Source organism: Bubalus kerabau, chromosome X, assembly GCF_029407905.1.
Source record: "Bubalus kerabau isolate K-KA32 ecotype Philippines breed swamp buffalo chromosome X, PCC_UOA_SB_1v2, whole genome shotgun sequence".
In the NCBI taxonomy this organism is placed as follows: domain Eukaryota; kingdom Metazoa; phylum Chordata; class Mammalia; order Artiodactyla; family Bovidae; genus Bubalus; species Bubalus kerabau.
In genome coordinates this window covers 144,714,822-144,731,104 of record NC_073647.1, presented here as the reverse complement: position 1 = coordinate 144,731,104, position 16,283 = coordinate 144,714,822, and the positions used below count along the sequence as shown (strand labels likewise).

General features: G+C 48.0%; 1 pseudogene; it reads left to right on the top strand.

The window, feature by feature from the left end:
• Nucleotides 1–214: 214 nt before the first annotated feature.
• LOC129640223 (PI-PLC X domain-containing protein 1-like) lies at nucleotides 215–8,549 on the top strand (annotated as a pseudogene).
• The last annotated feature ends 7,734 nt before the right edge of the window (nucleotides 8,550–16,283 follow it).

Below are 16,283 nucleotides of genomic sequence, written 5' to 3'. Positions count from 1 at the left end.
GTCTCTGTCCATTTCTCTCTGTGTCTGTTTCTCTGTCTCTAGAGCACTTCTCCCCTCTCCACCACCCCATCCTCCTTTCTCTTGGAGAGAAGTCCACAGGTACCGGTTTCTCAGAGCCACGCCTCCATGCCGTCAGCACCAGGTCTTCTGTATGTCCTGTTTTCATTATGCAACACCCCATTTCCTCCCCCAGATCGCCCAGGCTTGGCCTCCGATGGGCTGGCAGGTGAGCTTGCCCGGATCCTTCCTGAGCCACCAAGGTGAACGCCAGCTGGATGTCGGCGCTGAGTTCTCAGCTCTGGGACATGCCCCCGCACCACCTCTCCATCCCAGGTGAGGCCCCGCAGGCTCGGCTCAGCGGGGCTGCGGCTGCGAGACGGGTCCAAGTGTGGGAAGCCTCAGAGCCAAACATGCACACATGCAGGCACACACAGGAACACTGAACACACACACGCATGCACACACACACACCAAACACACATGCACACATACTGCACACACATACATACACACACCAGCACCTTCCCTTGTCTGTCCACTTTATCCCATTCAACCCGGAAGGTACGAGAACCCCCGAGAGTCTGCCTTCAGGACACATGCCGGCCTCCCTGGGGGGCAGGGTTGTGTTTTCTCAGCCACTCTGTCCTACTCCTGGGGACCCCTCACCTTTCCACCCACGTTTTCCATCAGAGCTTGTGCAGCACCTTCTGCACTTGAGCCTGGAGGGCCCAAAGTTTAAGGGGGCCACCCGCCCCCAAAACAACTCGATAAGTGGTACCAGAACTATCTAATTAAAATGAGGAACCTCTGACTCCAGCCAGTTTGGTTGCAAAAAGTGCTGCAAAGCTCAGCTATGGGCGGGCATCTGGACTTGGGGATGGCCAGTGGTGACCAGGCAGGCGGGCACTTCCAGGGTGACACTGCTGTGCTTAGGCCATCTGAGGGGTGGCCACCAGACACCGTGGCCTGGGAGGGGAGGATCCCTGCCAGACAGCACCCTGCTCACCTCCTCAAGGTGCAAACGTGCCCCATTCTCCACCGGCACTCCTCTGGCCGTGCAGACACTGGGCTGTGCCCTGGCTCTGTGACCCTGGGCACTGCCCGCTGGGAGCCCACATGAACAGTTGGACAAACAGGAAGTGATGTTTTCTATGGAAGGCAGCTTTAGACTCTTTCTCACCCTCTCGACAGCTGTGGGGTTCTATGCCGGCCACCCCACCCTGCCTGGGAGGAGGGGCCCCCACACGGCTCTTCCCTTGAGAGTGTGGAGCAGACAGGGAACTGTGGACCCAGTCTCTCAGCCCTTCCGGGTGCTTCCCCGTGGGGAAAGCTGTGGGGGCCCCACAAGGAGGAGGCTTCCGAGTCTCCAGGACCACAGAGGGGCCCTTGGCCGCTCTCCTTCCTGTACCCCTTACAAAATAACTTCTGATGCCTCTCCCCCAAGCCCAGGCACCACTCATCTGCTTCTGTCTTGGTAAATTTGCCTGTTCTGGACATCTCTTATAAATGGACAGGTAAAATGTGTCCTTCTGTGTCTGCTTCTCTCACTGACCATCACACGATGGTCCAAGGTCCATCCACGATGTAGCCTGTGTCAGACCTTCACTCCTTTTCATGGTGACTCATACACCACTGTGTGCATGGACCACATGCTGCTGACCCACCCATCCATCCATCCACCCACACACCCACCCATCCACTCATCTATCTGTCCATCCACCCACTCACCTATCCATCCACTCATCCATCCAACCACCCACCCATCCACCCACCCATCCATCCATAAATCCACCCATCCATCATCCATCCATCCATCCATCCATCCACCAACCAATCCATCATCCATCCATCCACCGATCGATCCATCCACCCACTCACCATCCATTCATCCATCCATCCACTTATCTATCCACCCATCCATCCACTCTTCCATAACATCATCAAATCAAGTTATATTATGAACTTGTAAATCCTCCTTCCCATCCCTTGACCCTGAGAATAAATAAGAAAAGAAAAAACGAGAAAGAAATAAAGCTAGTCCAAACCTATGTTCAGAGACAGAAGGGAAAGATTTCTGGATTGTCCCCAGGTGACTGCTAAAGTGTGAACCTCTCCACACTGTCTCTGAAACAGATCACACAGATTTAAAAGGGAAAAGAATAAGTGAAACCACACTTAAGTGACCACAACATTGGTGTCATAAAGAGCCTGAAAATACTATGAATAACTTCAAAGTACTTGTAACTAGAGAGGGTCTGTCTGTGCTCAGTTGTGTCTGACTCTTTGCAGCCCCATGGACTGTACCCACCAGGCTCCTCTGTCTATGGGATTCTCCAGGCAAGAACAATGGAGTAGGTTGTCATTCCCTTCTCAGGGGATCTTCCCAACCCAGGGATCACCCCTGCATCTTTTATGCCTCCTGCTTTGGCAAGCGGGCTCTTTCCCATGAGCACCACCTGGGAAACAACAAACCATAAAAAAAAAAGCCATCTTAAGCGTTCCCTGTCCAAAACGGGATTCCTTAAATACATTGACTTTCACTTTCTCACATCTGCAGAGACCCCATTTCAAGACAAGATTCAGTTTCCAGGACTCAGTGGATATGACTTTCGGGACTCCCCCATATCCCACTGTGCTATAGCTGTGCATCCTTAGGGTGGCTTGGGGGCACAGAGGACAGGCTCAGGGAGTGACGTGTCCCCTGCCTGGTGTGCCTGCAGGGAGCCACAGCACGATGACCTACTGCCTGAACAAGAAGTCACCCATCTCTCACAAGGAGTCGAGGCTGCTGCAGCTTCTGGGCAAAGTGCTGCCATGTGACACCCTGCCCATGGTGCTCAAGAGGTCCACCACCAGGTGAGGGTCTGCGGGCATGCCCGGGCCCTGGACCCAGCTCCAGCCGCTAGTGTCACCCACAGGGGGCGGTGTCCTTATCCCTCTTGGGGAAACGGGATTGAGAACAAACCTGCTGTAAAGCAGAATTGCTGTTTAGTCACTCAGTCATGTCTGACTCATTGCGACCCCATGGACTGTGGTCTGCCAGGCTCCTCTGTCCATGGGATTCTACAGGCAAGAATACTGGAGTGGGTTTCCATGCCCTCCTCCAGGAGATCTTCCCCACCCAGAGAGCCTCCCAGAAAGGTAGGAAAGGACACAGCTTTACTGTGGAACCAGCCTGAAGCCAGAACGGGGACCCATGGACTAACAGCATCACCGTCTGAAGTCACAGAGGCCGGGGGAGCTGGGAGGGGAAGGGGGAGGCTGGGTCCCGCCCTTTGTGTAGCTGAGCTGACACCAGTGCTCCTTCCTGGTCCCAGATAAGCAATAGCTGAGTTCCCATGTCCTCTGAGGTGGGTTTACGTTTGCACCCCAGGACCCCCTCCAGGGAGACTTTCTTGGTGGTGCAGATGGTAAAGAATCAGCCTGCAATGTGTGGGACCTGGGCTAGATGGTTCGGGAAGATCCCATGGAGGAGAAAATGGCACCCCACTGTAGTATTCTCACATGGGAAGTCCCATGGACAGAGGAGCCTGGAAGGCTAGATTCCATGGGGTCACAGAGAGTCGAGATGACTGAAGCGACTGAGAACACAGGCACGCACTCACACCCCTCCCCTGTAGTGCTTCTCCAGGGTGGATCGGGGTTTTTATGGGGTACAGAGAAGCCAGAGTGGGATGCAGTCATTGTGGAGGATGGAGAGGAGTCAATGGCGGGGGCCCTGTCTGTGGGGAGGGGGCACCCAATTGACAGTGGTCCTGTCACTGGCACACACATTACCCAGGGGGTGGATGCAGGATGGGGTAGAAAACCCATCTGGGCCCAGGTGCCCGCAGGAGCAGGGGCCCACCTGGGTGGGACAGATGGCCCCTGCCTTCCTGTACCCGCGCTTGAGAGGCACTCATATTCCTGGTTTTTCTGCTCCTGGGCTGGTCCTCCCAAGAGGACAAGAGGCTGTCAAGCACAGCTCTTACCTGTGTAATTGCTTCCTCCTGGGAGGTCCCTGGTTGCTGGAATCCTCCTCAGGGGGTCTGATTGGCAGGGAGCCAGGGCTGGAATGGGAACAACTACATTCTTGCTTGCATCAGGTGCCTACAGCCTGGCCTTAAGAGCTCACACCCAGAGGAGGGAGTGAGCAGCAGGGGGTCCACCAGAGCCCGGGAGTCCTGCAGGACTGGGGTCCCTCTGCTCAGGGGGTCCCTTGGTGTGGGGTCCCTCTGTTCTGCATCCCTCCAGGGCAGGGTCCCCTCCATACTGGGGGACCTCGGTGCCGTGGTCTCGTGGTATGGCTGCCAAAGAGACCTGGGTGTGTGCGGGGTGGGGTGGGGCACAGGTGGTGGTCTTTCAGGGGGTGTTTAAGATCAGCGGCTGCAGCAGCACTTCATTTAATCCTTGTAGAGGTGGATGGCAAGTGCCTGACAGTAGCTGACAATATTCATATGAGTCTTTGTTTTTTCTTTTAATTTGGATTGCGGAGAGGGGGGGCTGTGACATCCTTTCCCATTGTTTTATCCTTATATCTTATTCTTTTTCCATTATGACTCTGTGTAGAGAACACAGTACCATTTTCTGCTACTAGTTTATGTTAATATTAGTTTTTTGCTTTTTCTTTTATTTTGGATAGAGAGAATCCATTATTTTCTTCCCCACTTTTTTATCCTTATGTTTTTTTCCATTATGACTCCTTGTAGAGAACACAGTACATTTTCTGTTACGAATTTATATTAGGGCTTCCTTGGTGGCTAGTTGGTAAAGAAATGTGCTTGCAATGAGGGTGATGTGGGTTCGATCCTGGGTTGGGAAGATCTGGAGAAGGGAAAGGCAACCCACTCCAGTAATCTTGCCTGGATAATTCCATGCACAGAGGGGTCTGGTGGGCTACAGTCCACTGGATCGAAATGAGTTGGAAACAACTGAGCAACTTTCACTTTTCAATGTACGTTAAAGTTATTTTTTGCTTTTTCCTGTCTTATTTGTGTGGTGGACAGATGTTTCGTCCTTTCGTTCTCTTCCCTTGATTCCTTCTTGCCTTTCCTAGTGCTGTTTGTGGGGGTGGGCACAGACCTCTGTGGGTCTAGTGTGTCCTCATGTCCAAGGGTCCAGCTTGGGTGTCATGGAACCTTGGTGTTGAACCCACAGGGAGCTTCCACCCAGGGACTGCCTGAAGGAGCCTGAGGCTGGACTCTGCAGGAACACCCTCCCAAGACCACAATCTCGACCCGGGCTCTGTGCTCCACATGACCAGTGACCCTGGGGACCCTGTTCCCAGAGGCAGTGCCTCAACCCCAGCAGCACCAACATGGTTGATTTCACAGTGGCCAATGTGGCCCTCAGTTGGGCATCCTCAGTGCATGCCCAGCCCCTCAGTGGGGGGCTTCCTTCTGTGCCCAGCACAGATGACTGACCTCTGTGTGCAGGTGCTGAGCATCACAAAACACCTGGATGCTGGTGTGAGGACCTGCAGATGGCGCACATGGAAGAGGGCACCAAGAGGAACCTGCACTCTGGCCACATGGTGTACATGATGGCCCTCATGGAGATGGGGGTGGGGGCAGGGGTACGGACGGTGTGGTCTGCCAGCCAGGGACACCCATGTCTGGTCCAGGCAGGAGGGGGAGGGCCTCTGAGGGGATGGGCACACGTCCACTCAGGTGGACATATGGTCACTCCAGGCATGAGAGGCTGACCTCTAAGGGGACAACACAGGTCTACTCCAGTAAGAAGACACTGACCTCTAAGGGGACAACACAGGTCCACTCCAGTTAGAAGATGCTGACCTCTAAGGGGACGGACACACATCCACTCAGACGGACACACGTCCACTCAGATGGACACACAGTCACTCCAGGCAGGAGAGGCTGACCTCTAAGGGGACAACACAGGTCCACTCCCATTAGAAGACACTGACCTCTAATGGGACAGACAGACGTCCACTCCAGGCATGAAAGGGCTGACCTCTGGCATCAGTCACTCAGAATTCCCGACCAACGTGCGTTTCTAAACTTACACCTGCACCCCTGGCCTCTGGGGTGTCTCCCAGAATTTGGCTATACCAGGTCCCTGACATGTCTTTTCCTGTGTCTAGTTTTGGGGTGTCCAGTCCATTCTCTCGGCTGCTGGCCAAGTCACTTAATGTCTCACTCTGGCCTCGGACCCCAGTGCCCCCGCCACAGAACCTAAAGACCCTTGGGGTCTGGAGGTTCTGTCCTGGGCCTCAGTGTGTATGTACCCTGCTGGCCTCGCATGCTCCCTGGAGTACAGACTTCACACAATATTATAAGCAATGCTCTCTGCTGCTGTGCCTGCACACACACATGCATATCTGTGCACACACAGACCCTGAACACATGCACACCTGTGTGTGCACCTGTACCTACTGGAGTGTGTACATACACACACACACACACACACACACACACACCAGCACACCAGAGCAATGCCACGGCTCCCCACTGCCACCCAAGAGAGGCTGGGTCCCTTGGGAGCAGGCGCCATGCTTTATGTCTTTGTGTGTCAGGACACCCCAACCTGTCTGTAGAGTGGCTTTCCTGGGGGAATTCCCCACCCATGACCCTCTGTTTCTCACTACAAGGCCCTTCACCCCACCCCCACCCAGGACATGCTCACGGAGATCTGAGTGGCTGGAGAACCACGCCCAGGAAGTGGTTATCCTGGCATGCAGGAACTTCGAGGGCGTGATAGAGGACCTGCACGAGTACCTGATGGGCTGCATCAAGAACATCTTTGGGGACATGCTGTGTCCCCATGGGGTGTGAGCAGGGGCCACAGGCTCCCCATGCTCTTGGCAGCGGGGTTGGTGGGAGTACTAGGCCTCACTGTAATCAGACTATTTGCTCGCTGTGTGAGGCTGATTCAGGCACCAGGTGATGCTGCTCATGGAACCCCAGTAATCCACCCACCACTGTCTCCACTCAAACACCCCCAAAATCTACCAATCACTGCTCAAGACACCCCAATAACCCACCCATCACCGTCTCCACTCAGACACCCTAGTAATCGACCCACTAGTGACTCTACTCAGACATGCCAATAACCCACCCATGACTGTACTTCTCACAGAGAACCCAATAATCAGCCCATCACTGCTCATAGACACCCTAATAATCCACACATCACTGTAGTTTCTCGGACACCCCCGATAACTGACACATTGTGTCACAAGGCACCCTAATAACCCCTGTGCACATGTCTCATGGGCACCCGGGTAATTCTCCCCCTAGGAGGTGCTGACTCTGCACCAGCTGTGGTCCCACGGCCAGCAGGTCATCCTGTCGTACAAGGACGAGGCATCCATGAGTCAGCATGCAGAACTGTGGCCTGGTATCCCCTACTGGTGGGGGAACCAGGTGAAGCCCCGAGACCTTGTTCACTACCTGGAGCTCATGAAGAGCTGCAGCCACCCAGGGGAGTGCTGCCTTCAAACCAGGACACCTGGCCACATGAATGTCCTAGTGCATGGGGCTGGCTTTGGGTTCAAGTGGAGAAATGGAACAGGATGTATTAGGGGACATTATTCTGTTCAGCACATGGGGACCAGGGCGTGGACATCCTTGGGGATGTTACTGTATCCACCACAGGGGGTCAGGATGTAGACAGGATGTGGACATCTGTGTGAACATTATTGTGTCCACCACACGGGGCCAGGACATGGACATCTTTGGGGTCACTGTCCAGCCCGCCTGCCCTCTGTAACAGGAGATATTCATGAGTCAACACCCCTGTGAGCCCCTGCTGTCTGAACTTTGGTCTCTGTCAGACATCTGAATCTCTGACCTCTATGGAGGCCAGAGTCTGGGTGAGTGATGGCACAGCTTGGTGACTGCGTGGGCAGGTGACCCCATGGGTTAGGGGTCGCATGGGTGGGTGACTGTGTGGGTGGGTGACCCCACTGGTCACATGGGTGGGAGACCATGTTGGTTGGAGATCACTTGGGTGGGTGACTGTGTGGGTGAGTGACCGGTTTGAGTTGCCGAGTGCAGGGTGGGTTACCATGTGAGTTGCTGACCCGGTGAGTGGGTGACCACATGGGCGGGTGACGGTGTGAGTGGGTCATCATGTGGTTAGATGAGTGCATGACCTCACAGGTTAGTGACCCCATGGGTGGGTGCCCACGGGGGTTGGTGGCCAGTGGAGGGATCACTGCATGGGGTAGTGACCCCGTGGGTGGGTGACCACGTGAGTCGGTGCCCACACGGTTTGGTTGGCCACATGACTCCGTGGGTTAGTGGCCGCACATGTGGGCGGCTGACCCCACAGCCGGCACCATGAACAGCAGCCCCTCTCTTGTCCCAGGCAGGCTGTTGGTGGCTGGCATCAACCTCTCAGAGAACCTGGAGTTTGTCTGCGTCCACCCGGCCTGGTCGCTGGAGAAGCTGACCCAGTGGGGGCTCCCCTACCTTTGCGCATGGGTGCAGGGCCAGTGCCCGGGGTTGGCCACTGGCCGTACCAACACCGTTGCAGGCGAATTCATCTGGGCCGATGGGTTTGTTGGCGACGTCATCAGGTTGAACTGGAAGCTGCTTCAGGGCTGACAGACGGCGCGTGTGTGGAGCTGGGCATCACAGAGGCTGCGTCTCAGTCACGTCCTGCGATGTTACCGGCCTTAACCGGAAGCCGCCTCGGGGCTGAGGGACGGCGCACTGAGGAGCTGGGCCTTGCGGAGGCAGCTCCTCGTTCATATCCTGTGACGTCACTGGGCTGAACCGGAAGCTGCTTGGGGCTGAGGGACGGCGCATGGGTGGAGCTGGGTATCATGGAGGCTGCATCTCAGTCACGTCCTGTGACGTCACCGGCCTGAACCAGAAGCCGCCTCAGGACTGCCGGTTGGCACGTTGAGGAGCTGGGCGTTGCGGAGGCTATTCTCAGCCCTGTCCTGTGGGGCTTGTCATCCGTCCGTGCGTCCACTGAATGTGGGTAACTGCCGAGGTGGGGCCAGGTGGCAGGGTCCATGGTCTCCTCGGTCCTCCGTGTGTCTCTCGGTGACTTCAGGGTGTGAGGTGATGATTAAAGGTGAGTGCACTCAGAGAACCTGGAGTTTGTCCGTGTCCACCCGGCCTGGTCCCTGGAGAAGCTGACCCAGTGGGGGCTCCCCTACCTTTGCGCATGGGTGCGGGGCCAGTGCCCGGGGTCGGCCACCGGCGGAACCAACACCATCGCAGGCGAATTCATCTGGGCCCACGGGTTTGTTGGTTCTCGGGTCTGTGGCTTCCCCATGGGAGAGGCTGGGGTGCCCCCTCTCCCCGGGCACTGAGACTAGAAGATGGTGACCCCCAGCTGGGGAGGGGAGGAGGCGCTATGACATAGTGTCCATAGGAGGGGACTGAGCGCATAGCGATCCCACTGACAAATCCCTTTTATTAGATAAGGGGCTTCCCTGGTGGCTCACTTAAGAAGGCCTTCTTATCTCTCCTTGCTAGTCTTTGGGACTCTGCATTCAGGTGGCTGTATCTTTCTGTGTCTCCTTTGCTTTTCTCTTCTCATCTATTTGTAAGGCCTCCTCAGACACCCACTTTGCCTTTTTGCATTTCTTTTTCTCGTGGATGGTTTTGATCACCACCTCCTGTACAATGTTAGGAACCTCCATCCATAGGTCCTCTGGTACTCTGTGTGCCAGATCTAACCCTTGAATCTATTTGTCACTTCCAAAGTATACTCACAAGGGATTTGAATAAAGCAAAGAAACAGAGGAAAACAATACAGTGGGAAAGACTAGAGACCTCTTCAAGAAAATGAGAAATGCCAAGGGAACATTTCATGCAAAGACAGGCACAATAAAGGACAGAAACCTTATGGGCCTAACTAAAGCAGAAGAGATTAAGAAGAGGTAGCAAGAATACACAGAAAAACTGTTAAAAAATCTTAATAACCTGGATAACCACAATGGTGTGATCACTCACCTAGAGCCAGACATCCTGTAGTGCAGACACGTGGGCCTTAGGAAGCAGCAGTACAAGCAAAGCTAGTGGAGGTGATTAAATTGTAGCTGAGCTCTTTCAAATCCTAAACGGTGGTACTGTTAAAGTGCTGCACTCAATATGCCAGCCAGTTTGGAAAACTTGGCAGTGGCCACAGGACTGGAAAAGGTCAGTTTTCATTTCAATCCCAAAGAAGGGCAATGCCAGACAATATTCAAACTACCACACAACTGCACTCATTTCACATGCTAGGAAGGTAATGCTCAAAATCTTTCAAGCTAGGCTTCAATAGTATATGACCTGAGAACTTCACAGTCCACACATTCTTTTTTTTAAATTTTATTTTATTTTTTAACTTTACAATATTGGATTGGTTTTTGCCATATATCAAAATAAGCAACCTAGATGTCCATCAGCAGATGAATGGATAAGAAAGCTGTGGTACATATACACAATGGAATATTACTCAGCCATTAAAAAGAATACATTTGAATCAGTTCTAATGAGGTGGATGAAACTGGAGCCTATTATACAGAGTGAAGTAAGCCAGAAAGAAAAACACCAATACAGTGTACTAATGTGTATATATGGAATTTAGAAAGATGGTAACAATAAACCCTGTATACAAGACACACATTCAAACCGTTGATTCTAAATGCACAGTGATGCCATAAAGATGGTCAAGGCAAAGACACACAATGTGATTTTATTTATGTCTAAATCAGTGAAACAAAATATTCACTGCAAGGTACAAACTTTTTTATCATGAAAAATCTTATGTTTGAATATGAAATATCCTGCTGAAATTGAAAAATATGTTTTAAAGTGAAATTCTTTAATTGTCAATTATTTTGAGACTATGGGAAAAAAGAAAATAAAATTACGTTCATTGGGGCTGCTTCAGTTCAGTTCAGTCGCTCAGTTGTGTCCAACTCTTTTCATTGGGGGCTGCTTAAACTTTCACAGATTTTTTTTCTTAAAAACTCCCTTACAGTTTTACAGTCTTAATTAGACATAAAATGATCAGTAGATTTTATACTATGTTTGTTTTCTGAACATTTTCATTTCTTTTAATTTATGAATGTAACTAGAATGTTTTTCTATTAAGTGAGTATTAAAAATTACTCCTCCTGTGTGGAACACACTGTTTACCCTACTGTTGGGAGACATTTTATTGCCTAAAACCTTTCATAATTCAGCTCTACGATCTAGGTTTTTTTGTTTGTTTGTTTTGCTTTGTTTAGGCTGAGAATTTTCTCATGTATTTTTAGTATCTTCAGAGTCTCTGTTAGGCATACGTCTGCTGTTGTTTCCTTGCACAGTCGTGTCCCAACTCTTTGCCACCCCATGGACTGTAAGCCCACCAGTCTCTTCTGTTCACGGGGATTCTCCAGGCAAGAATACTGGAGTGGGTTGCCATGCTGTCCTTCAGGGGATCTTCCTGACCCAGAGATGGAATTCACCCCTGCTATGGCTCCTGCATTGCAGGCGGATTCTTTACCACTAAGTGAAAATAGATCATGTATACGTGAAACCCACTTTAATTATGAAGACTCATGATTGGTGAAAAGCAAAGATGGAGAAGGCCAAACAAGCATTCATCTTTTACCAATTAATAATAAGAAAAAGCCCCTTCATTCCAATTTGCCTTCCTTTATTTTTTCAATTAACTTTTCATTGAAGGATGATTGCTTTCCAGAATTTTGTTGTTTTCTGTCAAACTTCAGCATAACAGTCTTTCTTAACTCATAGTTTCTCTTTAATATCATCTTATCCTGTGTCAATAACTTCTTTTAACATTTCTTACAGACAAGGTATCTGCTGAGAATGAATTCCCCAATTTTTTGTTGATATGAGAATATCTCCTTCTCCTTTGTTTGTGAAGGATAATATTTCTGGACATAGAAGTTAATTTCAGTAGTTTTTTAAAAAAAGCATTTTATTTATTGACATGTTGTACCTGTACCATGGATTTACTAGTTAAGCTGTGTAATTCATTGATTTGTAACTTATTCATAAGTTGAATAACCATAACCACAGCCTCATTCTAGAATATTTTCATCACTCCAATGGGAAACACTTTCCAGTTGGCAGACATTTTCCATTTGCCCCTTCATCTGGGCCCTTTCATTCACTCCTCTGTTTTCGGTCTTTAGAGCATTACCTAATCTGGGACATATGCATTCACATGAACAGTATAATGCAATACACAGCCTTTTGTTCCTGGCTTCTTTTAATTAACATAATCATTTCAGAGAGCTAGCATGTAATAGCTTGTATAAGAACTCCAATCATTTGATGGCCAAATAATTTTGCATTGCATGTTTTATTTATTCGATCACCAGTTGATGGACATATGAGTTATTTCAACTTTTTAAACTTTTTTTAGTTTATTTCTTTTTAAACTTTATTTTTAATTTAATAATTTAAAAATTTTAAATTTGATGGCTTTTTCTGCATCTATTTAAGTTATCATATGATTTTTAGCTTTCCTCTGGTTAATATGGTCTGTCACATTGATTGATTTGCAAATTTTGAAGAATCCTTGCATCCCTGGAATAAACCCAACTTGATCGTGGTTTTTGATGTGTTGTTGAATTCTATTTGCTAAAATTTTGCTGAGGATTTTTGCATCCATGTTCATCAGGGATATTGGTCTGTAGTTTTCTTAATTGGTCTTGTCTTTGTCTGGTTTTCATATCAGGGTGATGGTCGCCTTGCAGAATGAGTTTGGAAGTGTTCCTTTCTCTGCAGTTTTTTGAAAGAGTTTTAGAAGGATAGGCATTTGCTCATCTCTGAATGTTTGATAGAATTCACCTGTGAAGCCACCTGGTCCTGGGCTTTTGGCTTTGGGGAATTTTTCGATCACAGCTTCGATTTGGAGCTTGTAATTGGGTGGTTCATAATTTCTATTTCTTCCTGGTTCAGTCTTGGAAGATTGAGCTTTTCTAAACATCTGTCCATTTCTTCCAGGTTATCCATTTTATTGCCGTAGAGTTGTTCATAATAGTCTCTTATAATCCTTTGTATTTCTGCATTTTCTGTTGTAACCTCTCCTTTTTCATTCCTAAGTTTGTTGATTTGATTCATCTCTCTCTTGTTCTTGATGAGTCTGGCTAAAGGTTTATCAATTTTGTTTATCTTCTCAAAGAACCAGCTTTTAGTTTATTAATCTTAGCTATTCTTTCATTTATTTTTCATTTATTTCTGTTCAGATCTTTATGATTTCTTTCCATGTACTAATTTTGGCTATTTTTTTGTTGTTCTTCTTTATCGGTTGTTTTAGGAGTCAACTGAGGTTGTCTATTCGATGCTTTTCTTGTTTCTTGAGTTAGGGTCGTATTGCTACAAACTTCCCTCTTAGAACTGCTTTTCCTGCATCCCATAGGTTTTGAGTTGTTGTGTTTTCATTGTCATTTCTTCCTAGAAAGTTTTTGATTTCCATTTTTATTTCTTCAGTAAACTGTTGGTTATTTAGAAACATGTTGTTTAATCTCCATGTGTTTGTGTGTCTTACAGTTTTTTTTTCTTCTACTTGATATCTAGTCTCATAGTGTTGTGGTCAGAGAAGATGCTTGATACAAGTTCAATTTTGTTAATTTTACTGAGGTTTGATTTGGGACCCAAAATGTGGTCTATCCTGGAGAATGTTCCATGTGCACTTGAGAAGAAGGTGTATTCTTCTCCATTTGGATAGCATGTCCTCAAGATATCAATGAGATTCATCTCATCTCATGTGTCATTTAAGAGATGTGTTTCTGTATTCATTTTCTGTTTTGATAACCTGTCCATTGGTGTGAGTGGGGTGTTAAAGTCGACTGTGATTGTTTTACTGTCAGTTTCTCTTTTAATGTCTGTTAGTTTTTGTCTTATGTATTGAGGTGCTCCTGTGTCGGGGGCATAGATGTTTCCAATTGTTATGTCTTCATCTTGTATTGATCCCTTCATCACGATGTACTGTCCTTTAACTATTGTAATCTTCTTTAGTTTAAGGTACGATATGAGGATTGCTATTCCATCTTTCTTTTGATTCCCATTTGCATGGCATATATTTTTCCATCCTGTCACTTTCAATCTGTGTGTGTCTTTAGGTCTGAAGTGGGTTTCTTGTAGACAGCATGTACATGGGTCTTTTTCTTTTAAATTAATGTATTTATTTTAATTGGAGGCTATTTACTTTGCAGCATTGTGGTGGGTTTTGCCATATATTGAGTTGAATCAGCCATGGGTGTTCATATCTTCCCCATCCTGAAACCCCAGCTACTTCTCTCCCCATCCCATCCCTCAGGGTTTTCCCAGTGCACTGGCTTTGAGTGCCCTATGTCATGCATCAAAGTTGGATGGGTGATCTATTTCACATATCGTAATATACATGTTTCAGTGCTAGTCTCTCAAGTCATCTCACCCTGGCCTTCTCCCACAGAGTCCAAAAGTCTGTTTCTATGTGTCTGTTTTGTTGTCTCGCATATATGGTCATCGTTACCATCTTTCCCTTATATATGCGTTAATATACTCTATTGGTGTTTTTCTTTCTGACTTACTTCACTCTGTAAAATAGGCTCCAGTTTCATCCACCTCATTAGAACTAATTCAAATGCATTCTTTTTAATTGCTGAGTAATATTTTATTGTGTATATTTACCTCAGCTTTCTTATCCATTTGTTTGCCAAAGGACATCTAGGTTGCTTCCATGTCCTGACTATTGTAAACAGTGCTTCGATTAACAATGAGGTACACATGTCTGTTTCAATTCTAGTTTCCTCGGTGTTTATGTCGTATGGCAATTCTATTTCCAGTTTTTTTTTTAGGAATCTCCACACTGTTCTCTGGAGTGGCTGTACTAGTTTGCATTCAGTCAAAGAACTAGTCAGTTCTTTGCATCAGGTGGCCAAGGCATTGGATTTTCAGCTTCAGCATCAATCCTTCCAATGTATATTCAGGACTGATTTCCCTTAGGATTGACTGGTTTGATTTCCTTGCGGATCAAGGGACTCTGCAGAGTATGTATGTGTATGAATCAATATTTGTTGTGCTTATGCTGCCCTTTCATGGAGAAATAGAAGAATGCTAATGAATGTAACTTATAAAATCCAGATGTATTCTCTCATATGTATATGTGTGTATGAATAAATATTTATGGTGTTTATGCTGCCCTTTTGTGAAGAATGCTTATGAATATAATTTATAAAATCCAGATGTGTTCTCTCATATGTATATGTCAGTTCATATGTATATGTTAGTTGCTCAGTCGTGTCTGTCTCTTTGTGACCCCATGGACTGCAGCACACCAGGCTTCCCTGTCCATCACCAACTCCCGGAGCTTACTCAAACTCATGTCCATCGAGTCCATGATGGCATCCAACCACCTCATCATCTGTCATCCCCTTCTCCTCCGGTGTTCAATCTTTCCCAGCATCAGGGACTTTTCCAATGAGTCAGTTCTTCACATCAGGTGGCGAAAGTGTGTGGGTATGAATAAATATTTACTGTACTTTAGCTGCCCTCTCATTGAGAAATAGAAGGATGCTTATGAATTTACTTCATAAAATCTGAATGTATTCTCCCATATGTATCAGTTCAGTTCAGTCGCTCAGTTGTGTTTGACTCTGCGACCCCATGAATTGCAGCACGCCAGGCCTCCCTGTCCATCACCAACTCCCAGAGTTCACTCAGACTCATGTCCATTGAGTCAGTGATGCCATCCAGCCATCTCATCCTCTGTCGTCCCCTTCTCCTCCTGCCCCCAATTCCTCCCAGCATCAGAGTCTTTTCCAATGAGTCAACTCTTCCCATGAGGTGGCCATGTACTGGAGTTTCAGCTTTAGCATCATTCCTTCCAAAGAAATCCCAGGGCTGATCTCCTTCAGAATGGACTGGTTGGATCTCCTTGCAGTCCAAGGGACTCTCAAGAGTCTTCTCCAACACCACAGTTCAAAAGCATCAATTCTTCGGTGCTCAGCCTTCTTCACAGTCCAACTCTCACATCCATACATGACTACAGGAAAAATCATAGCCTTGACTAGATGGACCTTTGTTGGCAACGTAATGTCTCTGCTTTTGAATACGCTATCTAGGTTGGTCATAACTTTCCTTCCAAGGAGTAAGCATCTTTTAAATTCATAGCTGCAGTCACCATCTGCAGTGATTTTGGAGCCCAAAAAAGTAAAGTCTGACACTGTTTCTACTGTTTCCCCATCTATTTCCCATGAAGTGATGGGCCTGGATGGCATGATCTTCGTTTTCTGAATGTTGAGCTTTAAGCCAACTTTTTCACTCTCCACTTTCACTTTCATCAAGAGGCTTTTGAGTTCCTCTTCACTTTCTGCCATAAGGGTTGTGTCATCTGCATAT